This window comes from Bos mutus, chromosome 1 (assembly GCF_027580195.1).
Source record: "Bos mutus isolate GX-2022 chromosome 1, NWIPB_WYAK_1.1, whole genome shotgun sequence".
In the NCBI taxonomy this organism is placed as follows: Eukaryota; Metazoa; Chordata; class Mammalia; order Artiodactyla; family Bovidae; genus Bos; species Bos mutus.
The window spans coordinates 42041453-42066314 of NC_091617.1; the positions used below are offsets into that span (position 1 = coordinate 42041453).

The 24862-nt window shown below is 41.4% G+C and overlaps 1 protein-coding gene across 5 annotated transcripts in view; it reads left to right on the forward strand.

Annotated features, from left to right (window-relative positions):
• Window positions 1–24862, forward strand: part of ST3GAL6 (ST3 beta-galactoside alpha-2,3-sialyltransferase 6) — an 87411-nt gene that overhangs the window by 16687 nt on the left and 45862 nt on the right. For 4 of the 5 annotated variants that reach the window (XM_070368182.1, XM_070368213.1, XM_070368189.1 and 1 more), the window contains exons 2-3: window positions 7472–7624; window positions 23269–23357. The gene's annotated coding sequence lies outside the window, so the exon portion shown is untranslated. Of the gene's footprint in view, window positions 1–7471; window positions 7625–21410; window positions 21557–23268; window positions 23358–24862 lie in introns of all 5 variants that reach the window. The other variant, XM_070368204.1, reaches the window with a different exon arrangement.

A 24862-nucleotide genomic window follows, 5' to 3' on the forward strand; every position in this document is an offset into this window, starting at 1 on the left:
AATTGTGACCATGGAGCTGACTGCATGGTGATCCCCAGTGCACTGGAGTTACTTCTTTCATTGGAAACCCAGCTTTGTTTACCTTCTTAGGAATGTTGAACACTTCCTTGGAAATCTGCTAAGAGAGGAAACATTTCTCCCCCCTCTCTTCAGAGAAAATACTCTTTCTTGAATTTCCTTTACATCTTCTAGACTAGGGTAGTTTGTTTATTTTTGTCTACACCTAGCCTTGTGGAATCTTAGTTCCCAAGGATTGAACTTGGGCCATGGCAGTCAAAGTGCAGAGTCCTAACCACTGGGGCCACCAGGGAACTCTTGAGACTAGGTTATTTTAGCGTGTAAAGAATGCAGCCATTAGTAAACATTTATTCATATTTTAAAACATCTACCTTTTGTGGTTTTCTCAGATTCTTTATATAAAGTGATATTAAAGGTAGAGGAATGCCATTGATAAGTCTTCACTTATTTGTAGACTTGACTTCAGTTTAGCCTGGATAATAAACTTTGTTACAATATCCTTGAACTAAACATTTCCATTAATGTAAATACATCATTGTGTATGGTCACACTGTTTATGGGTCTAAAGACTTCAGGGTGAAAGACTTGGTGTTTTATTACTTTGCTTCGTTGTCCACTTTATCCATCCTTGACTCTGGTACATGGGAGTACCTCCTAATTGCTCGATTCTAAAGAGAAATTTGAAATTTGAAATTCTGTGGGGTAGTGTCTTGGATTATTTTCTGCCTAAAACACTGAACAAAGCATTCCAGGGAAAGCTTTGGTTTGTTTACTTGCTCAAGCACTCAGAGTTTTCTGCCTAGTCACTGTGGTTATCAGAAAAAGAAAGTGGTTATAAGACTATTTTCTGCATATGCTTTTTCTTCAATATGTTTTGTTTTCAACAGAATGATTATAGATTTACTTTACCTATAAATGTATTTTCTCATTTAAAATACTATTAACTTTGCATTTGCAAAGAGTCATCAGTTCAGTTCAGTCACTCAGTCGTGTCCGACTCTTTGCAACCCCATGAACCACGGCACGCCAGGCCTCCCTGTCCATCACCAACTTCCGGAGTCCACCCAAACCCATGTCCATTGAGTTGGTGATGCCATCCAACCATCTCATCCTCTGTCATCCCCTTCTCCCACCTTCAATCTTTCCCAGCATCAGGGTTTTTTTCAAATGAGTCAGTTCTTCACATCAGGTGGCCAAAGTATTGGAGTTTCAGCTTCAACATCAGTCCTTCCAATGAATATTCAGGACTGATTTCCTTTAGGATGGACTGGTTGGATCTCCTTGCAGTCCAAGGGACTCGCAAGAGTCTTCTCCAGCACCACAGTTCAAAAGTATCAATTCTTCGGCACTCAGCTTTCTTCACAGTCCAACTCTCACATCCATACATGACTACTGGAAAAACCATAGCCTTGACTATACGGACCTTGGTTGGCAAAGCAATGTCTCTGCTTTTTAATATGCTGTCTAGGTTGGTCATAACTTTTCTTCCAAGGAGCAAGCGACTTAATTTCATGGCTGAAGTCACCATCTGCAGTGATTTTGGAGCCCCCCCAAAATAAAGTCTGCTGCTGTTTCCCCATCTATTTACCATGAAGTAATGGGACCAGATGCCATGATCTTAGTTTTCTGAATGCTGAGCTTTAAACCAACTTTTTCACTCTCCTCTTTCACTTTCATCAAGAGGCTCCTTAGTTCTTCTTCACTTTCTGCCATAAGGGTGGTGTCATCTGCATATCTGAGGTTATTGCTATTTCTCCCAGCAATCTTGATTCCAGCTTGTGCTTCTTCCAGCCCAGTGTTTCTCATGATGTACTCTGCATATAAGTTAAATAAGCAGGGTGATAATATACAGCCTTGACGTACTCCTTTTCCTATTTGGAACCATTCTGTTGTTCCATGTCCAGTTCTAACTGTTGCTTCCTGATCTGCATACAGGTTTTTCAAGAGACAGGTCAGGGGGTCTGGTGTTCCCCATCTTTCAGAATTTTCCACAGTTTGTGGTGATCCACACAGTCAAAGGCTTTGTCATAGTCAAAGAGTCATACCTGGTATGTTAAATATCTAGGTATTTTTAAACAGCTTGAGTTATCAAAGTTTATGCTTTAGAAAAAAGACTATGTGGAAATGAAATTTGAATTTTAAAGTATTTCTAGCAGTTTGTAGGGATTCCCTGATAGCTCAGTTGGTAAAGAAACCACCTACAATGCAGGAGATACCTGTTCCATTCCTGGGTTGGGAAGATACCCTGGAGAAGGGAAAGGCTACCCACTCCAGTATTCTGGCCTCCATGGGATCACAAAGAGTTGTTGGTAAGATTATCTTAGTAAACTGCTTTTTTTTAGATTGGAAAAAAAAAATATTTGGCTCCAAAATGACATTTGGATCTCTGAAAACAGCCTAAATATCTGCTGATAGGGAATGGAAAGAGTTGTGGTGCAATTGATTAATAGGATACTGTACAGAATTTGAATAAATCAGACCTTTATGCATTGGTATGGATGGATCTCTGAGCCTGAAGTGTAGAGTGAAAAAATTCAAATTTCAAAACATTCTGTATTTCGTATGTAAATGTTAAACCATTACTTAAAACAGTATCATATACCACGTATGTGTGTACATGTATGTGAATAAAAAGTAGGCAAATTCATGATTGTGGTTGGATCCCAGAGAAAAAGAGGAGGGTAGGGAGAGGAACACAAATCTCCATTAAAAAAGAATCCCTGAGAAGATAATGGTTATTTTGGTTAATGGGTTTGTGAGCATTTGGTATATTAACATTTGGATTTCTGTTAGTGCTTCTGTAATGAAAAACTTCATGTACTATTTCCTAATGAAATAGGTTTCAACCTAGGAATCTTACATTTATCAAAACTCTGGGAATGAAACTGAAGATTTTCCAATACATCCATATTTCACTATGTCATTCTGTGAAAAATGAAAATTGGCGTAATGAATCTTGAAGATGAGGAAGGCTTCAAGTTGATCTGGTTCCTGGAAAGACAGAGTAGCTGATGGGTTCAGAATAAATAGACCAGCAGCGGATTACCTCACCCAACCCTGGCTCGACATCCAGCTTTGAGACACCCTGGACAAGTTAACTTCTCTATGCCTCTCAGTCTCCTCATTTACAGAATTAGAAAAACAGGTCCAACTCCGCACAGAAGTCCAAATGTTAATATACCAAATGCTCACAAACCCATTAACCAAAATAACCATTATCTTCTCAGGGATTCTTTTTTAACGGAGATTTGTGTTCCTCTCCCTACCCTCCTCTTTTTCTCTGGGATCCAACCCCAGTCGTGAGGATTCTGTGAGTTCATGCATGTGGTAGGCATGCAACAAAGATGAGCTCTTACTTTCATGCTTACTTCTATTAGCAGCAGCCTCAGTCACAAATGCCATTTCCTTTGCCGGGAATGCTTTTCATTTTTACCCTGATTTCATCTGTTTACTCCTCAGAGGAGTTCTCTGTGAATTCTCTCAAATTCCTCTGAGGCTCTCTGTCCTCCCCTACCTAGGTTAGTGCCTTGTCCAATCACAGTTGTAAATTTAATAATTACTACATAGTAATAATACCAAATAGTATTACTTAATAGTAATAACAACTGCTTGCTACTTTCTCCGTCTCTTCCTGGATTGTAAACTAATTTTCTTCTTCACTACTGTGTCTTTGGTGCCTGGAACAGGGTCTGGCATTGGGAAATAGTTTTTTGTTTTGCTTTTTAAAATTGATTTTTGGCTGTGCTGGGTCTTCGTTGCTGCACAGGCTTTTATGCAGTTGTGGGGAGCGGGGGCTACTCTTCATTGCTCTTCATGAGCTTCTCACTGAGGTGGCTCCTTTTGGTGTGGAGCACAGGCTCCAGGGCCCGTGGGCTTCAGCAGTTGCAGCTCCTGGTCTTGAGAGCACAGGCTCAGCAGTTGAGACTCACGGGCTTAGTTGCTCCTCGGCCTGTGGGATCTTTATGGATCAGGGATCCAACCTGTGTCTCCTGCATTGGCAGGCAGATTCTTCACCACTGAAATACCAGGGAAGCCCAGAAATTGGTTATTGCCTAAATCAGCAAAGTTATAGTAGAGGTGAAAACTTCCATAGTTAATTTTACCAGGAAATGAGTTGACTCCCTTTGCCTAGAGGATTAATTTAGCTTGCATTCGGAAGTAAATCTAGGATTATATGATTTAATAAAAATATATATCACATGTATGATGGTTTCTTTGTAACAATAATTATACCCCAAGTTAAGATTAGCATCGTATTTGTAATTTGATTTTGGAGGATCCTCTGGTGGATGGTAAGCTGGAACATTTCCAACACTTTAGCCTTAAGATTTGATAGATGCTCTTCTGATTGTTTATCCTCAAGCTTACTTACTTTTTTCCTTTTTTTTTTTTTTTTACTTTTTTCCTTTTAAAAAGAGCAAAAGGGGAATTAAACAGGAAATGATGCTTCTCAGGGAGCAGAATAAGCTTACATTCATTCAGAATACACTGATGTAATAAGTAGCTTGAGGAAAAGGGCTTTTGTAAATCAGATGAAATGTTACTTATAACTTTTAAGCAAACTATAAAACAATAAGCCCTTTGGAAAGGGGACTTACTGAGTAGGAGGAAAGACAGGAAGCTGGTTCCCTCTTAGCTGTGGGCTTATTTATTCTGGGAGAGAAACCTATGAAGGATTTAAAATTTGAGGAAGGGCTGTGTGTTCAGATACCAGCATATTTCTCCAGGAAAGACGTCACTTAGGATTTTGAACTGATTAAAAGCCCAAGTTTCTTAGATAAGGAGAGAGCTAAGCAAAATCTGAGCAAGAAGGAAACTTTCAAACCATTGAAGGGATTTTACCACCCAAATGGGGTGGAGGAGAGGTGAAATGTCAGGGCAGAGCCCTACATGGAAAAAGAAGACCACAAGTGTCGCCTTGGGAGTCTTCTGTCCGCATACCCTCACTTTGGAGACACATGATTTTTAATACAAATCACAGGAAAAAAAGTTATAGCTATGTTTTATCTTATCCTACTTCTCTGTTAACTGTTGTATACGGAAATCATAAGTAACTGCATTTTAAATGCTGAGCATGCATTCATTCATTCACTGGGACACACTTACTTTGCCAAACTTGGAGTAAAATTGTCATTTTTTAACTTTTTTTTTTTAAAGGAAGTTAAAAAAAAAAGTATTGTTTAAAATTGGGCAAAATTGGTTATTGCTTTAAAGTATCAGCTGGGGGGATATTGGAAGGTACCAACCCATAGCTTTATTTATTTATTTATTTTTAATTTGAAAGTGTGTGCCTGCAAAATTCCAGTAATAACTACTTAATATATAAAATTTATTAATCATCTGCCCCCAAATCAGGGTTGGAGAGTACTTTTGAAGTCATGTTGTTAGAAAACTTTGGGAAATACTGGTTTAAGTAACATTCTAACACTTGTAACCACACTGCATTAGCATGGACATCACCTTGGAGCTTGCAAGAAATGCAGAATCTCATGACCCTCTGACCTTCTGACAGGAACCAACAGTTTACAAGGTGCTCAGGTGATGATAATGGACATTAAAGTTTTTTAAGGACTACTATACAAATCCATCCCAAGCAGTTTTTTAAAACAGTATCTTTAGCAATGAGCGACTCATTGTCCAGAAATGGAACCTGTATTGTCTTTAGGTAACCTAAGCGTGTTTCTCCATGCCAACTTCAAAGTTGTTAATTCCTTGAATTTTGCACTCACTGGCCTTGGATTAACCCCCACTAGCCCTCAGAACCAGGCTATGCCTCTTTTTCATGAAGGTCATTCAGACTTGAGAATAGCTATCTTGTTTGCCTTCCATGATTTAAGCTTCTCCAGGTGTAACTAAATCCCCATCCTCTAGCTATTCCTGGTGTGACATTGTTTGAGGTTTCTTGACTAACCTTCCAGCTTCAGATTTTTGATCGCTTTTTGACTCTAGTAGATAGTAACTAGTATAGGTTGAAGACAATAGAAACCCAGGAGTTGTGCTTTCTATACATTTAGGGAGAATGATTCTGAGGTGCAAGTTTATCATTATCTGCAATTTCCTTAGGTTCAAAATTCTGTCTCATGGTGGAGACTTCTATTATCATAGAATTAGGATAGAATAGAATGGTGGTTGTTTAGTTGCTAAGTTGTGTCTGACTTGAAACCCATGGACAGTAGCCTGCCAGTCTCCATTGTTCATGGGATTTTCCAGGCAAGAGTACTGGAGGCAAGAGATCCAGGGGATCTTTCCCACCCAGGGATTGAACCCTGGTCTCCTGCACTGCAGGCATATTCTTTACCAACTGAGCTACCAGGGAATTCCCTAATAGAATAGAATAGAAGTCTTCTATTATAATTGCCACTAAAGAGCACCCCTTTGCTTTTGTTCTGATTTCTAAATGCACAAACTGCTTAGCACTTCACAAGTGAAATGTATATTGAAATATATGAAAATAAGCATTTTCTGTTTCTCCATAAATTTTGAACTTTAGAGAAAAAAAAATCCCATGCAGTCCACAACTCAGCATATCAACTGATTTCTTTTTTCTCTCTCTTGCAGCCATGAGTCACCACACATAACATCTCACGTATGGAAATGTACTCAGCTTTTTAAAACTTTATTTGGTAGAATCTAAATATTTTTCATGTTACTCTATGATTTTCATAATTAAGTGTAATCATTTTCTTATTGTAGGATATTAGAGTCATAAATGAGTTCTGAAATAAATATTTGCTCTATTTTTAGTGGTTTTGTTTTTGATATTTGTTTCCTAAGAGTTTTTATTAAAAAAAACACACACACACTTTCTACTAACACAAGAAATACAGAACATGCAGGGTTTTATGTTTTATTTGTTTCTGTATCAGAGTTTTTAGTCTTGTATAAGAAAAATGGTAGCAGGAGCAATTTGAGATTTTTTTCTTCCAAAGTTTTTTGGAGAAAGTAGCCTACCACACATTGTTAAAGCAGTTGCTGTTCTCACTAATTTCCCACCCTTCCTTCTGGATATTTTTGTTCTTGATCTCTCCTCCTCCTCCTATCTCCCTCCCTCCCCTTGCTCTTCAGAGTTTTCTAGCAGCTCCTTCTCTCACCTCTGCATTGAACAATAAAGCTGTGTGTATGTGTAGAGAGGAGCTGAAAAAGGAGACAGATGGTTCTTTCATTACCAGGTTGCTCCGGATTAATTGAGTTGGATCTGTTATTTTTTTCAAGGAGACTGAGCTGGATCCCGTGGATAACCAGTCATGAGCTACAGTCATGTAGTACATGCAGCCGGTTTTGCTGTTGGGTTTCTTTGTTTTTGGTAATCATCCTGTGGAGAATTTAGGGAGGGGCCTATAGTGACTTTACTAAAGCAGTGTTTTCATTAAGACTTTTCTTTTTAATGGCTTAAGATTTTTCTTGAGTTGCTGAGCCATCCTTGTAAGCATGCTGAATTTGTGTTTTGTTTCAGCACTTGGAAGTGAAGAAGCAGCACAACCTCTTATCTTGGATAATTTCTAGTGGACAGTATAGCAGCAGCCTTCTGGGCCTCCGGCTCTCTTACCACATTCTACACCCTCACAAACAAAGAGGACCTCTGGGAAACAGATTCCTAAAAGTGCAGGTGAGCAAAAGCACCAGGACTGTCATCTCAGACTTCTTAGATGTTTGAACACTTGAAATGTTCTGATACAATTCTTATAGAGTTTAAACTGTCTTTATTGGTATATAATTGCTTTACAATGTTGTGTTAGTTTCTGCTTTAATAACAAAGTGATCCAACCATCAGATCAGATCAGTCGCTCAGTCGTGTCCGACTCTTTTCGACCCCATGAATCGCAGCACGCCAGGCATCCCTGTCCATCACCAACTCCCGGAGTTCACTGAGACTCAGGTCCATCGAGTCAGTGATGCCATCCAGCCATCTCATCCTCTGTCATCCCCTTCTCCTCCTGCCCCCAATCCCTCCCAGCATCAGAGTTTTCTCCAATGAGTCAACTCTTCAGCCATATGTCTACATATATCCTGCTTTTTGTGAACCTCCCTCTCACCCCACTCTCCATTCTACCCCACCCTCTATCCCACCCCTCCAGGTCAGCACTGAGCACCAAGCTGAGCTCCCTGTGCTTTACAACAGTTTTATGCTGGCTGGTGACTTTAAATACCCTCTCCTTCTATGTATACAGCTACCTGTTAATTTATCTCTTACTAGTTTAACATGTAGCCAGAGGGCCTTTGAAACTATGTTATTATGTAACCAGTGACTCTTTCAGTTCAGTTTAGTCCAGTTGCTCAGTCCTGTCCAACCCTTTGCCTCTCCTCAGACTGTAGCACTCCAGGCCTCCCTGTCCATCACCACCTCCCCGAGTTTACTCAGACTCCTGTCCATTGAGTTGGTGATGCCATCCAACCATCTTATCCTGTCATCCCCTTCTCCTCCCAATCTTTCCCAGCATCAGGGTCTTTTCAAATGAGTCAGTTCTCTAGCATATCCCAAGATTGAGCTATAAAAGCTTTAGTTATTATTTTTATTCTCAATCTTAATGGCCTTCTTTGGGACTGTTCTAAACCAACATCAAAGTGAAAGAGTAAGTAAACTGAAGTTACAACTAGAATATTACATGCATCACAAGTGCTGTTCACCAGCTGTGTTAGAATGAACTCTAGTTCCCTCTCTGCCTTTATGCTACAATTAATAATATTCACTCAAGTATTTTAATATAGTTTGTAGTTATATTCTCCTTACATTCCTAGAATCCCATGTACAAATATACACCAATTTATAAATTTATTCTGAGAAAGCTCTGGAGCTCAAATGTCTACTAGGAATTAGCTCTGTGTTTTACCCATGAATCCATCATCTTTCTGATACGTTGAGATTTGTCAGAGAACTATTATTCATCTAGCAAATTTGTCATCACTTTGTTTACATATCATTTTGTGAAGGACACTTATTGACTGACAACATTGTCCTTTACGGGTACTGGGGAGTTTGGGCATTTACAGTGGTTTGGGGATTTAGTCCTTGGGAATCTCTTGAGATCTTCATTGTTCCCACCAAAATTATGAGTGGATTCAAAGCCTATTCCTCGTATCCCAAGCCACTGGGCTTGCAGAACTCTTGAGCATAGGCTGGAGGTAGGGCTGGGTCTTTAGTTTCTTCCTGCCAGAATATTTATGTTTGGCTACGTTGGGTCTTCGTTGCTGCATTCGGGCTTTCTGTAGTTACACTGAGCAGGGGCTACTCTCTAGGTTTCTCATTACAGTGGCTTCTCTAGAGCATGGGCTCTCAAGCACAAAGTAGTTGTGCCTCATGGGCTTAATTGCCTTAAGACACGTGGAGTCTTCCTGGAACAGGGATTGAACCCGTGTCCCCTGCACTGGCAGGTGATTCTTAACCACTGGACCAGCAGCAAAGTCCCAGAAACATCTTAACTGAATGAAATCTGGGCTTTAAAGGGCTTCCCTTGTGGCTCAGTGGTAAAGAATCCATCTGCAGTGCAGGAGACATGGGTTCAATCACTGAGTCAGGAAGATCCCCTGGAAAAGGAAATGGCAACCCACTCCAGTATTCTTGTCAGGAGAATTCTGTGGACAGACGAACCTGGCAGGCTACAGTCCATGGGGTATCAAGAGTCAGACACGACTTAGCAACTAAACCACCATTGCTGGGCTGTAATCTCTTGGTGATTTGTGGAACTGCCTTTCCTGTCTGCCTATATATCTCCTTCTATCAAGAAGATGGAACTATTTTGAGTCTTTATAGCCTAACAGTGAAGAGAAGAGATTCTGGTGTGTACCTGGGTTCAAATTCCAGCACTGCCACTTACCACTTGAGCATCTGTGGGCACATTATAACTTCTCTGTGCTTTAGTGTCTTCATCTCTATGATAGGGGTGGCCTTTCTTAAGGGGTGGTTTTGAGGATTAAGTGAGTTATATACCCAAAGCATTTAGTTTTATTGCCCTCTGTTGCGTTGTTTCTTCTTCTTTCTCCATTCCCAGTCTAGGGCTGACAGATATTCAGCTCTTCATCCTTACCTTATTAGGATGAAGGTGTTAGGTGTTGCTGATTGACCCCAGCATTTGCTTCTGAGCCTCGAACATAGTATTTGAATCCTCAGCATTGTAATGGATCCAAATCAGAGTGTAATATGAAAACTATTTTCCAAGTCAGATTATCTGTAAAGCTCTTGATTTCATTTCTTGCTTCAAGACATAAATTTGGGGTTGCACAGAGTCGGACACGAATGAAGTGACTTAGCAGCAGCAGCAGCAGCTGATTACAAATCTAGGTTGTTTGGTTTTACTAGTGCTCGGAGCAGTTTTATTATGAAAAGCATAAAACAGTATGGCTTCTATAGCCAGAAATATGGTCTGAGTTTTGCTAATGATTTACTATTATCTTAAATGCCTTTTTATTTTATAAGCAGATGAGTAAGGCTTTATAATACAGATACTTTGAAATGTTTAAATGAATGTAGAGAAATAACAGCTAGCATACAGTAATGGAAGCTTAATTTTTTTTTTTTTTTGACTTTTGTTGTACAACGTCATGAGTTCTGTAGTATATTTACAAGGATGTTATGAAGTTAGTTTTTTAGCGACGTCTTGGTGTATGGGCAGCTGATACTTTATTAGTTTTAAAAGAAGAATTAAAAACAAGATTAGGAAAGTCCTTATCATGTGCCAGACATTTTTCTAAGTGCTTTATATTTACAACTTACCTAGCTCTATTAGGTACTATCTTTATTCCCATTTTACAGATGAGGTATAAAGAGATTTAAAAACTTCCTAGGGTCATATGACTAGACAGAGGTAGAACTGAAATTCAACCGAGGGGTCTGATCACCACACAGGCAACTTTAACACCCAATTGTGCTGCTACCTACGAAGACTAAATTGTATGAAGAAGATGAGAAGGAAGATGGAAGAACCAAATTAAAGATTCTTAAATGCCAGGCTAAGCGATTTTATGTGTATTTGGCAGACAGTGGAATGCCACTGAAGGTTTTCCTGTGGGGCAGGTGACAAAATGCGAGCTGGCCTTTGGAGAGTTTATGCCAGCAAGCACGTGGGCTGGTTTAAAGGGAAGATAGCTTAGAGATCATTGCTAGTGGTTTGAGAAGTAATGAGAACATGGGTTTAGGAACAGGATTGAGATAAGAGCTCGAGAACACCTGTATTTAGGTGTGGTGAGGAAGAAGAAAAAGGACTTAGAAGCTCAGGTAGCAGGAGTGAGACCCTGTGCCGCCCAAGGGAGGCATTTTAGGGATTGAAAACTGTAGAGACTGGAGAGGACTGGAATGAAATGAAGTTCAGTTCAGTTCAGTCGCTCAGTCGTGTCCGACTCTTTGCAACCCCATGAATCGCAGCACGCCAGGCCTCCCTGTCTATCACCAACTCCTGGAATTCACTCAGACTCACATCCATCAAGTCGGTGATGCCATCCAGCCATCTTATCCTCTGTCGTCCCCTTTTCTTCCTGCCCCCAATCCCTCCCAGCATCAGAGTCTTTTCCAATGAGTCAACTCTTCGCATGAGGTGGCCAAAGTACTGGAGTTTCAACTTTAGCATCATTCCTTCCAAAGAACACCCAGGACTGATCTCCTTTAGAATGGACTGGTTGGATGTCCTTGCAGTCCAAGGGACTCTCAAGAGTCTTCTCCAATACCACAATTCAAAAGCATCAATTCTTCAGCGCTCAGTTTTCTTCACAATCCAACTCTCACATCCATACAGGACCACTGGAAAAACCATAGTCTTGACTAGATGGACCTTTGTTGGCAAAGTAATGTCTCTGCTTTTGAATATGCTATCTAGGTTGGTCATAACTTTCCTTCCAAGGAGGAAGCGTCTTTTAATTTCATGGCTGCAATCACCATCTGCAGTGATTTTGGAGCCCCCCAAAATAAAGTCAACCATTGTTTCCACTGTTTCCCCATCTATTTGCCATGAAGTGATGGGACCAGATGCCATGATCTTAGTTTCCTGAATGTTGAGCTTTAAGCCAATTTTTTCACTCTCCTCTTTCACTTTCATCAAGAGGCTTTTTAGTTTCTCTTCACTTTCTGCCACAAGGGTGGTGTCATCTGCATATCTGATATTTCTCCCGGCAATCTTGATTCCAGCTTGTGCTTCTTCCAGCCCAGTGTTTCTCATGATGTACTCTGCATAGAAGTTAAATAAGCAGGGTGACAATATACAGCCTTGACGTACTCCTTTTCCTAAGACTGCAGGGTTATTACTGTGTACCCACCATGGGCCTGGAATCAGGCTGAAGGAAAACCCACATAAAAATGTTCTCCTGAGCTGCCAACTCTGCTACTTATGAGTGAGGTCACTTTTGGCAAGTCTTTACTTTTTTCCTAAATCCTGTCTGCTTCTCCTGTTATGTGGTGACATAAGACCTTACTCTGCCTGAATGCCCTGAACTCTTGCAGTTTTTCTAGCTCTAAGATCTATAATACTTGGGTTCCAGTTGTGAATAGCAGTCATTGGAAATGTTGTTGTGATTGTTTGGCAATTCAGTTGGCCCTTTTAGGTAAATAAGGTGATGAAGAATGAAGTGTCTGTCCCTTAGGTGTAATCTGAGAGAAATCCTATATATTTTCTCTGAGGCTGTAAACAATATAGGAAAGAAAATGTCTGGGAATTTACAAAGAGACTGCAAACATCTCCTAGAATGGTGAACAAAATTTTTCTCAAAGCCATTTATTTTCAGAGAGTCCTCTAGTTTGTTCAGACAAAATTCTGTTGATTAGAAATTTTCAAAGATCAAGCCCAAAGGACTCTTAAAAGTGGTATTATGGAACTTAGAACGAGCTTCCAGTTCCTCTCAGACTGCTTTTTGTGAAGCCCTGATCCTCTTCATGGGATCTAACTCCTTTTTCCTTGGACCCGCTCCAGCAATGCTTCTCAAACACGCAGATCACTGGGGATCTTGTTAAAATGCGTATTTGATTCTGTGGATCAAGGAGTGGAGCTGAGATTCTGCATCTCTACCAGGTTCCCAGGTGATACTGAAACTGTTAACCAATGAAGGTTCATGAGCCTATAGTGAGGCCAGATAACTAAATGTCAGATTTTGGAGCAGAGAAAGGTTTATTGCAGGGCCAAGCCAAGAGAATGGGTGGCTTGTGCTCAAAACCCCTGACCTCTCAGTTTATTTGGGGGGAGAAGTTTTTATGGGTAAAATATGGGATGAGAGAGGCAGGGTGTGTGACTTTGTTCTGATTGGTTGGTGGTGAGGTAACAGGGTATGTTCCAGGAATCTTGTGCTGAGCCTGAAGTTACCATCTTATGCCTGGGTGGGATGCTGTAGTTTCTGCAGAAGAACTCAAACATGCATCAGTTCAGTTCAGTTCAGTCGCTGAGTCATGTCCGACTCTTTACAGGAGTGAGACCCTGTGCCACCCAAGGGAGGCGTTTTAGGGATTGAAAACTGTAGAGACTAGAGAAGACTGGAAGGAAATTAAGTTCAGTTCAGTTCAGTTCAGTTGCTCAGTCATGTCCGACTCTTTGCGACCCCATGAATCGCAGCGTGCCAGGGCTCCCTGTCTATCACCAACTCCCGGAGTCTACTCAAATTCATGTCTATTGAGTTGGTGATGCCATTCAACCATCTCATCCTCTGTCCTCCCCTTCTCCTCCCACCTTCAATCTTTCCCAGCATCAGGGTCTTTTCAAATGAGTCAGTTCTTCATATCAGGTGGCCAAAGTATTGGAGTTTTAGCCTCAGTATCAGTCCTTCCAATGAATATTCAGGGCTAATTTCTTTTAGGATGGACTGGTTGGTTCTCCTTGCAGTCCAAGGGACTCTCAAGAGTCTTCTCCAACACCACAGTTCAAAAGCATCAATTCTTCGGCTCTCAGCTTTCTTTATAGTCCAACTCTTACATCTATACATGACTACTGGAAAAACCATAGCCTTGACTAGATGGACCTTTGTTGGCAAAGCAATGGCTCTGTTTTTTAATATGCTGTCTAGGTTGGTCATAACTTTTCTTCCAAGGAGCAAGTATCTTTCATTTCATGGTGCAAGCACCATCTGCAGTCATTTTGGAGCCCCCCAAAAATAAAATCTACCACTGTTTCCACATCTATTTGCCATGAAATGATGGGACCGGATGCCATGATCTTAGTTTTTTAATGTTGAGCTTTAAGCCTACTTTTTCACTCTTCTCTTTCACTTTGATCAAGAGGCTCTTTAGGTCTTCTTCACTTTCTGCCATAAGGGTGGTATCATCTGCATACCTGAGGTTATTGATGTTTCTCCCAGCAATCTTGATTCCAGCTTGTGCTTCATCCAGCCCAGTGTTTCTCATGATATACTCGGCATATAAGTTAAATAAGCATGGTGACAATATATAGCCTTGACGTACTCCTTTCCTTATTTGGAACCAGTCTGCTGCTCAATGTCCAGTTCTAACTGTTGCTTCCTGAACTGCAAATAGGTTTGTCAAGAGGCGGGTCAGGTGGTTTGGTATTCCCATCTCTTTAAGAATTTTTCACAGTTTGTGGTGATCCACACAGTCAAAGGCTTTGCAATAGCCAATAAAGTGGAAATGATGTTTTTCTGGAACTCTCTTGGTTTTTCAATGATCCAGCAGATGTTGGCAGTTTGATCTCTGGTTCCTCTGCCTTTTCTAAAACCAGCTTGAACATCTGGAAGTTCATGGTTCACATACCATGAAGCCTGGCTTGGAGAATTTTGAGCATTACTTTACTAGCATGTGAGATGAGTGCAATTGTGCGGTAGTTTGAGCATTCTTTGGCATTGCCTTTCTTTGGGATTGGACTGAAAACTGACCTTTTCCAGTCCTGTGGCCACTGCTGAGTTTTCCAATTTTGCTGGCATATTGAGTGCAGCACTTTCACAGCATCATCTTTTGGGATTTGAAAGAGCTCATCAAGCATGCATAATGACGTATATTCCTTGAGGAGGAGCCAGGACACTGCCCTGAGGCTGCACTGTTGTTTCTTGACTGCTCCTCCTCGTTTCTACATCCCCTCTCTGTCCTGGTTAGTGACTGTTTGCCCTTTGAAACTCAGGGAAGGTCTGTTTCCTACAAACAGAAAGTGGGAGACACAGGAAGGATTTATACCAGGGAGGGCCCCATGGGGTCCTGCTGGTTTTTGAACCACACTCTGAGGAGCTGGGATCTAAAATGTTTCATTCTACTTACCACAGAAGATAATCATACTCCTTTTGGAACAATGTAACTTCTCTCGCCAGACCAGGAGCTCTGTTCACCATGTCTTGAAGTAGAGCACACATCAGTAATAAGTGTTCAATAGTAGTAGGGTAATCCGTTCTTACCCATGTCAGTGGTTTGTATGGTTCAGTGGCATCGGTAATGTGAATTGTTTATAGATAGAGGATTTTCCTTTTAACTGAGAGATTGAAGCAAATAATCTTCATGTAAGTTAAGAAATACATTTACTATGTGACCCATGATAACATGTGTATACCCAAATCCTTAATTTTTAGTGTAGTGATTCTGAAAACTGAAGTCTCTGAAAACGGAAGTCTCTGTGCACCAGTGTCAAATTGAATCTGAGAGACAGAGTTTTGGGTGAATTTAAAAGGAAGAGCTTTATTACTTTGCCAGGCAAAGGGGAACACAGCAGTCTTGTGCTCTGAAAAACTGTGTATCCCCTCCTGGAGGGGTTTGGTGAAGAATTTTATGGCAGTGATCCAAGCGTATGGTTGCTGATAAGGATCTAGATGTGTGCAGGTCCTTCGCTCTTTTAACCTGGTGTCAGGGTCTCCTTTGTATCTGCATCCTCTTCCTTCCCTAATTAGCAACTGTTTGAATTTGCTCTTTAAAACTCGGGGAAGGCCACGGAGGCTGGAGGGTGTTCCGTACAAACAAGGAAAGGGGTGGGGGCACAGGAAGGCCTCTGTGCCCACGAGCGCACAGGGTCCTGCTTGGTTTCAGTAGCTGTATTTATATAATAGTAACTAAATGTCTGTTAACTGGTGAATTGATAAACTGTGATTATGGTATGGACATAAAATGGAAGCGATGTCATCTAATTTAAAAAGTATACAACCTAAAAGTTGAGAATTATGTTTTATTTGGTGGCCTTTCTGAAGACTGTAACTGGAGAGACAGCCTCTCAGATAGCTCTGAGGAACTGTTCCAAAGAGGTTAGGGAGGAGCTAGGATATAGAGGAGTTTTTGCTAAATTAAAGGACTTCCCTGGTGGCTCAGATGGTAAAGAATCTGTCTGCCATGCAGGAGATCCAGGTTTGATCCCTGGGTCAGGAAGATCCCTGACCTTGCCTGGAGAATTCCATGGACAGAGGAGCCCTGTGGGCTATAGTCCATGGGGTCACAAAGAGTCAGACATGACTGAGCAACTAATGCTTGCTTTGCTAACCAAACAAACAAACATAGGTGGATATCAGAAAATTACTGCTAATCACAAAAGGGACATCTTAAGTTAATGATTTTGGTGCTTTTCTGTGTGTGGGAAGATGCAAAGTCTGGGCTCATTGAAATTACTCCTTTGATAGACATCTTAACTGTTGAGGACCCATATCCTGTTTTTCTCCCTCTCAGGGTGTGCTGTCAGAGGTTTTAGGGGTGATAGAGGGAGTGGGGAGAGTGGCTGCAGTGGCCGATGGTTTGATGGTGGGCAACCGTGTTGTTTATTGGGATGGCAAGCAACATTTTTTCCCTCACAATAAGGAAAAGGAAGGAATTCCTGGTAGAAATAATGACATGGGCAATTTTTTTCAAAAGCATTATGCTAATATACATAAGCCAGAAATAAGATACGACCTATCTGATCCCATTTATATGGCCTTTTAGAGAAGTGAAACTGCAGTGGTAAACAGATCAGGGGCCAGAATCTAGGGGGAGAGAATTGCCTCCAAAGAGGGACGCAAGAACTTTCAGACTTGATGGAAATGATTTTGGTGATTGTTACACGACCTTACAGGTTTGTCAAAGCTCATGAAATTGTATACTTAAAAGTGGTGGATTTTATTATAATTTTTTCCCTGTACACAGTTAATCTTAAAAATTTGCCACATCATTAACCTGTTAACAGTACCTCTTACTCATAGAGTCTACCAAGTCAGTGGAGCATTAATATAAGTAGAGAAAATTTCCACTCTGGGAGAAGAAATGAGTCTCTGGGAGAAAATATGAATGAACAGTAGGAACATAAGAAGTTCCCTTAAAAACTTCTTTGTTTATTTTCAACAAAGCTGAGTCTCAGAGGAGAAATCTTGAAAACAGGAGCTTCAGTTCATTTATTTTTAACATCTAGTATAGTATACTATTAGCTGAATGATTTTGGTGTGTCCTGTTACACTATTAAAAACACCAAAATTCTGCTGATAAGTCATTTCTTTTTATATTCTTTGCAGAGAGCATACCCAGTTTAGGGGGCAAGATTTGGTCATCTGCTTTGGCACTGAGGACTTAGCTTTTATTGGGTAAAAAGATATGTCTATGCATCCTAGGGATGAAATCTGGGGAAAGCATTGGCTTTTTCGAAGGATTGAAAGAGGAGGTATGTGTATGCATATAGGAAATAGCTGCATAGCATTGTATAGCAGAAGAACCGAGGGGAAGAAGAGAAAAAAAATGATACATATTCTTCTTCTGCTATGAACAAAATGCTGTTTAGAAATCAGCCAAATGTATACAGTTGTTCCAATTTGTTGAAACTATACAAATCTTTTGTAGGGGGAAGTGTGCATAAATCAAACGATAATTTTCTGTTTATTTACTCAGTAATATCAGATTTCCCTCCTTAATTTGTTGTAAATAACAGTAGCTCAGAACTTCAGATTTCAGTTTAGCTTTTTAAGGTGGTATAATATTACTACTTAATTTTATAGGTATTATTCTTTATTTTAAAATTATGGGCTATTGAAAATTTTCAGATCCTTCTAGTAGAAATCTGATCAACCAGATTTACTAATTCCTTAAGATTTATCTCTCTGTGAATTGAACAGTTTTTCATATTATATTATTTCTAAGTATATTTTAATAGATGCATACTTTATCATTCCCTTGCTTAAAAAGTTAAGTGACTATATTAAGTTCATGCTGTTATAGTTATAAAATACAGTGATTATAGTTTTTCAGAATGTACAATTTAGAAGTTTCCCATAATGTATAGAAAGATCTCTTGAGTGGGAATGCTAACATCCCTGCTTTCATCATTGTGTGTGGAAAGAGCTTAGGGCAAGGCTGGCCATTTTTTAAGTACTTAATAAAAGTGAAAGTGTCAGTTGCATCGGACTCTTTGCAACCCCATGGACTACAGGAATCCATCAGGCTCCTCTGTCCATGGGATTCTCTAGGCAAGAATGGAGTGAGTAGCCATTCCCTTCTCCAGGGGATCTTCCTGACCCAGGGATTGAACCCAGGTCTCCTGCATTGTAGGGAGATTCTTTACCATCTGAACCACCAGGGAAGTTTCTTAATGAAGTGTGCTGTTATTTATACCATCATCAGCACCAAAGGGTGGAGCTTCTTGGTGTATAAATGAGGGGACACATTTGGATTGTGCCATTCATAATAAGGACCATTACTTGAAAGAGGGGCAGTAAATGAGTTAAAGAGAACTGAGGCCTTTCCGCCCATCACTACAGAGTCCTGTGTGTCTCCTTTAAGGCTTGGACTCTGTGGAGATGGCTGGATCTAGGAGGCTTTGGGGGCCCATGGGGCTGGAGTCAGAGACCTAGACATCAGGGCAGAGATGGAGCTGCTACTCATGCTCACAGGGACATGTAACCGCAGAGGAGTTACAGGCTGAGCAAGCAGTAAACACAAAGAGGAAGGAAGGAAGGATGTAAGATCTGTTGTCAAGTTGAGATGGTCTTGGGTGTCATCGTGAGCTGTGGTCTGGTGGAGCCCTGAGTGAACAAGGACCTCTCCCAGGGTTGAACGGACACAGGCTGAGAGCAGGGCCAGTTGGTAAGATTGTTGAGACGAGCCTTGAACAGGGGCGGGCAGCTGAGAGGAAACTTGTGGTTGAAATTCTGTCTGCACAGGGTTCTGCGGAGCCAGAAGGGATGTCCTTTTCTAACTTGCACAAGCATGCAAGTTATTTAGTGTTTTTGTTGAGCACTAGCTGGGTGAGAGCAGAGGCAGAGCAGCAGCACAGCAAGACATTGGTCGCTGGCGAAACAGAGGGCGTCGGGACGACAGTGGATGAGGACACGGTTTAGGATGCTACTTACTTAAAATTGGAAGTTTGGTTGCTGGGCTCCTGGGTTAGTTGTGAGAGAAAGAAGAATGCAGACCCTGGAAAACTAAGGTGTAATTCAGGAACCTGGCAGCAGGAACTCAGGCCTGGTGAATGACATGTTCAAGGTCAGCGTGGGATTAGTAAGAACCTGACCAAACTGTTGAGCTGCTGCTGAAGGCTTCTCAAGTTCCTTTGGGCCAGAATCAGTCTCAGAGGTTGGGGTGGGACTGAGCCTCAGATGGGCTCAGGGATGTGTCTGCATCTGGGCCTGGAGGGCACTGGGTGTACAGAGGCCAGACAGGCTGGGTCCATCCACATGGGGAAGCATGATTCTTCCCTGAAGTCATATAATATTGATTGAGATACCCACGGGGTTTTTGTACTTAGGGAATAGAATGCTGTGTCCAGAATTACTGCCGAATATGCTTTTATCTAACTGGTGGTTGGAAAAACAAGCCCCTTTATATTCGAAAAAACATTAGGAGAGTCTAAAAAAAGAAGAATCTGACATTTTCAAGTGTCATTCCATAGGGTTTTTGTTCAGTTTTTGTAAGCAACACTGTTATGGTTCTCTGGGGCTCAAGGAAGCACCTTGAAATAAAAACCCTCCAGTTTGAATCTTAAGCATACTGAAGTTTGAGAATCACTGCTCTAGGACACTTGGAGGAAAAAATAACAGGTTTACTGAAATCCAGAAGAATGGGGTAGGGAACAACAAGGTTGTGAATAGTAGAGTTTTATTTCAGCACAGCTTTTGACTATGAACTTGATCTCCATTTCTCCAGTTCCTAGGATTGTCACTGCATAGGGGGATGGCAGGATGGACAGATTAGACCTTGTGTAGTGCTTAGTCTGGTATCAGAAGGATAGACCTGCACCCATTCATAAAAGCTCATATCTGGAGAGCAACAGTACAGTGTGTGAACTCTGGTCTGATAGATATGGGTTTGAGACCTGTTCTGCAGTTTATCAGCTCAGGAAAGTTGCTGTTTCTCTGAGCTTCAGTATGCTTATTTGTGAAATGGGAGATACGAGTTTACTATAGCCCTTACAAGGTGATTGTGAAGATTACATTAGATAATATACCAAAAGCATTTTATCAGGGGCCTTGACACATATATAATACATATATATCTTAATGATTCTAATCAGCCATTATTCACTGGGCATTGGCCATGTGCTGAGCATTTTGGGTAAAAAAATTAATACAGAACATCTAGTTATGAGACCTGGAACTCCATTCATTGACTGTCTACTTAGCGTCTTCTGTGTAACATGTTTTGTTAGATGCAGATACATACATGGAAATAAAATGATGGGCAAGTCCTGCTCTCATGGGTCTTGCCATCTAGCGGGGTCATCATTGTAACGTCTGTTATGGTCTCTGTATCAGTACATTTGTTATTTGTTTCCTCCGTGGTTACCTTGAGAATCCTAGAGCAATGATTCTCAAATTTTAATTTGGGTCAGCATAAGAATCAGACTGGAGGGCGCTTGTTTGAATACATGTCCCCAAGCCCCAGAAACTCAGGTGTAGTAGGGGCTGAGGAAAGTGCATGTTAACAAGTTGTCAGCCGGTGCAGACCCTTGAACCTGCCATATCGCTTTGGGGAGCCTGCCCTGCAGCCCTCTCCCATCCACTGTGTCTGAATTTGCATTTTGGAACTCTGCCCACCAGTGGAGCACTCTCAGGAAGCTGTGTGTCTGAATTTTCTCGTTTGGGTTCCCCTCGTGCCTTTTGTCTTGATAGATAGGCATAGAACTGTGAAAAGCAATGGCCACACTTAGTCTGCTTCTGTTTCTTACACCATGTGAGCTGGGACAACTCGCCCCGAGAAACTTTCAGTTCCTTCATTCATCAAGGAAATGATACCTGCACATCCATTTATCAAGCTTGTTTTGAGCCTTAAGTGAAGTGATGGCATACAAGCTTTTTATGAACTTAAAAAATATACTTTAATTATTAAAGAGAAGGAAAACCTGTTGCCAAGATTGAGCCCACTTTGGTATATGTAGTGTGTGCTCAGTCACTCAGTCCTGTCTGACTCTTTGCGACCCCATGGACTCTAGCCCACCAGGCTCCTCTGTCCATGGGATTTCCCAGGCAAGAATACTGCAGTGGGTTGCTGTTTCCTACTCTAAGGGATCTTCCCAACCCAGGGATCGAAACCCAGTCTCCTGTATTGGCAGGTGGATACTTTACCATTGAGCCACCGGGGAAGCCTCTGGCATATGTAGATTACTCATCCATTCAGTTATGTATCATGATTTGAGAAGAAATAAGCATTTGATCTCTGCCAGCGATTCCTGCTCTCCCTTGGAACTCTACTCACACTGTAGGTGAATAATTGATTTATGGTTTAAACTTTGTCAGGGTATTTTAGGGACCCTGGTCTTATTAATAGTGGCATCTGCAGCCAAGAATCTGCTATGTATTGTTTAATGTCAGGATTTTGAAACTTGTTTTGGTTATTGGAGCTATGTTGAAGGGCTTTGTTTCCCTTTAAACCAGGCACTCTGTGTTAAATCCTAACTGGTGTTGCTTTGAATCTTTGGCTTAAAGCAAAATGGTTGTGTCATTTATAGACTTACAATTAGAGACTTCACTTATTTCTGCAAGTTTTTTCCTGTGAGCAAGCAGAAGAACTCAACATGCTTATCACACGGATATCCTGGCTGTCCCCAGTTTGCTTCGCAGCTTGAGTATGGATGCTGTGAGTTGCCCATGACACATGAGAGAGTGAAAAAGCTTCCAAAATTTTTCTGAGTTGGTGTACACAGTGACCCTTCATGAGTAGATTCATTTTACATTTTGAAGGGAAAAAAATGTTTCTCACCCTTCTTTGGTTTCAACTAAACAACGAACTGGTGAGGCAAAAACAACAATCTCACTTACTCATACTTCCTTGTTCTGTAAAGTAATAGGTAATATTTCCAAGGAATATATTTTGAGGGACAGGTAAGCAAACTGAATTGAAAATACTGAGTTCTTCCTTTAGACTTTAATGTGCTGCTTTACCTTAGATGCAAATTTTTTTTGATTAATTTTAATTATATTTGACTGTGCTGGGTCTTCACTGCGTGCAGGCTGCTCTCTAGTTGCAGTGTTCAGCTCTCTGATTGCAGCGGCTTCTTTTGTTGTGGAGGGTGGGCTGGCTTGGACTTCAGCAGTTGCGGCTCCTGGGTGCCAGAACACAGGCTCAGTAGTTGTGGTGTGTGGGCTTAGTTGCTCCACAGCATATGGGGTCTTCCCAGATCAGGGATCGAACCTCGTGTCTCCTGTACCAGGGAAGCCCTAAGTATGTTTTTTAAAAAACTGCTGTTACTGGTAAGTGGTATCCTTGTTGAGTGTTTGCATAACTGATGTTACTTTGGATGGAGTCTTAAATATTTGAGTATTTAAACAAATTGTTTGGTGATTATTTTGACCCATGGTAAAATGCCTTCCAGGACAGTCTTAAGCCTGGTATTCGTAATTTCTAAAACTTTCTTGGTCCAAGTCTAATTTGTGCATTTTAGAACTTAGTTGCTAAACATCGCTGATAACTGAAACCATCAGATAATGCAACAAAAAAGGCTTAGTTGCGGTGTATTTTTAGATGAGTCACAGGATATATAGAGTTCCTCAGTGTTCTTTGGAGTTTTTTGTATTTATCCTACATTCGTGTTTGTGTGACGCATGAAAAAAGAAACATTTGCCAGGGCCAGTTCAGTCCGAGGCATGAGCCAAGGCCAGTCCAAGCCAGCTCCCTGTATCCTGTCCGCATGAAGCCTGGCTCATGGCCTCTGGCTAAAGGGTTTAATATGATCACTTCTCTCACATGGGCTTCCCAGGTGGTGCTAGTGGTTAAGAATCTGCCTGCCAGTGTGGGAGACGCAAAAGACACGGGTTCGATCCCAGGGTCTGGGACCCCCTGGAGAAGGAAATGGCAACCCACTCCAGTATTCTTGCCTGGAAAATTCCATGGGCAGAGGAGCCTGGCAGGCTACAGTCCACAGGGCCGCAAAGAGTTGGATACGACTGAGCAGACATTATTCTCTCACACAGGAAGGGGAAGAAGTGGAGCCAGCATTTGCTGCACATGTCCTAAAGGTCAGGCTCGCTGTCTCGCTGTCCTTGTTTCCTCAATAAACTAGGTAAGTGATGCATCCACCATCTTCACTGCCTCATTTTCTTGGGCTTTCACTCTGATCATCCAAAACCTGAGTTTTCTCCATTCCTTGGATTTTTTTTTTTTGCCAATTATTTCTCAAGAAACCCAGAACCATACTTTTTTTTTTTTTTTACCCACTGGATGATCATGCAATTTATTTCTTGCTTTTGACCAAAAACTTAAGATGATTTCTAAAATAATGCATAATATGTCAAGACATATATTACAGAGGGATGAGGAAGACAGAATAAAGTGGACAGGGAGGCCTGGGCCCAGGAAGATCTGTGCCCTTCCTTGCTTTACTCTCTCTGCCAGCAGAGGGTGTGGCCTTTGTGCCATGGCTGTGCGCAGTTGACTCTTCCCTTCAGTCCAATAGGAATACTGCTCAGGTTGCCCAATGGGTGGGCCAAGTCTCCCTTTGGTTTTCTCAAACCCATGCACTTGACTGTGTAGGAAACAAAACTCAGAGCTGGCTTTAGTTTTAGAAAACAAACAACCATAAGATATACACGCTTCTTCAGCACTCACTTTTGTGTCCTCAGTTATGCCAGATGCCCATCCTTTTGGCTAATGTGTCTACTGGCCCAAAGAGGATGCTTGTGTGCTGTCACTCCTCAACATGTGAGAACAGTCGGGCTGGAAGAGGAAGACTAATTTACCTAAGGCCCTCCCACCCCCAGGCCAGGAATTATGTGGAGTTGGGCCATGATTTCTGTCCTCTGATTTCCAACCAGTGTTGATTGGGGATTTTGTTGCTAAACTGGAAGTATGTGTAAACTAAAGTTTGCTTGTTTAAGGCATTCATTTGCTTCCTCCTGACACAGCCTTCGCTTCTAATTAGTTTATAATAGTGGCATGTGGGGGTGGTGGCTGCATTCATTGCAGTGAGAAGCAACAGCTGACGACGAGGGTGGCGCGCCTAGCAATCTCCATGGGATCATCACTACAGTTGAGGATCACTTCCAAACAGCCCCGCTCCCTCAATAGCTCCTGAGAGTCTCAACTCTAATTGTGCCCAGAACAATTAATGACACTTGTTATGATGACGTCACATTATCAAGAACAGTTTCGAGTGTAGTCGATTATACCTATAAAGGCAATGGCACTCTTTAAGAATCTAACCAATCACATACATTTCAATAAAATTACAAAAAGAAAAAAGAATCTAACTAGACTCACATGTTCTACACTGCATCGCCCTAATTGAGGTTAGTTTTCTTGGTGGCTCAGATGGTAAAGAATCCGCCTGCCAATGCAGGAGACCTGGGTTCGATCCCTGGGCCAGGCAGATCCTCTCTAGAAGGAAATGGTTACCCACTCCAATATTCTTGCCTGGAGAATCCCATGAACAGAGGAGCCTGGCAGGCTACAGTCCATGGGATCCCAGAGTCAGACATGACTGAGTGACTAAACACTTTCACACTTTGGACAAGAGTGAGTGGAGTGGTACGTTCAAGTCTAGATGGACCAGAAACCTGGTAAGAGATG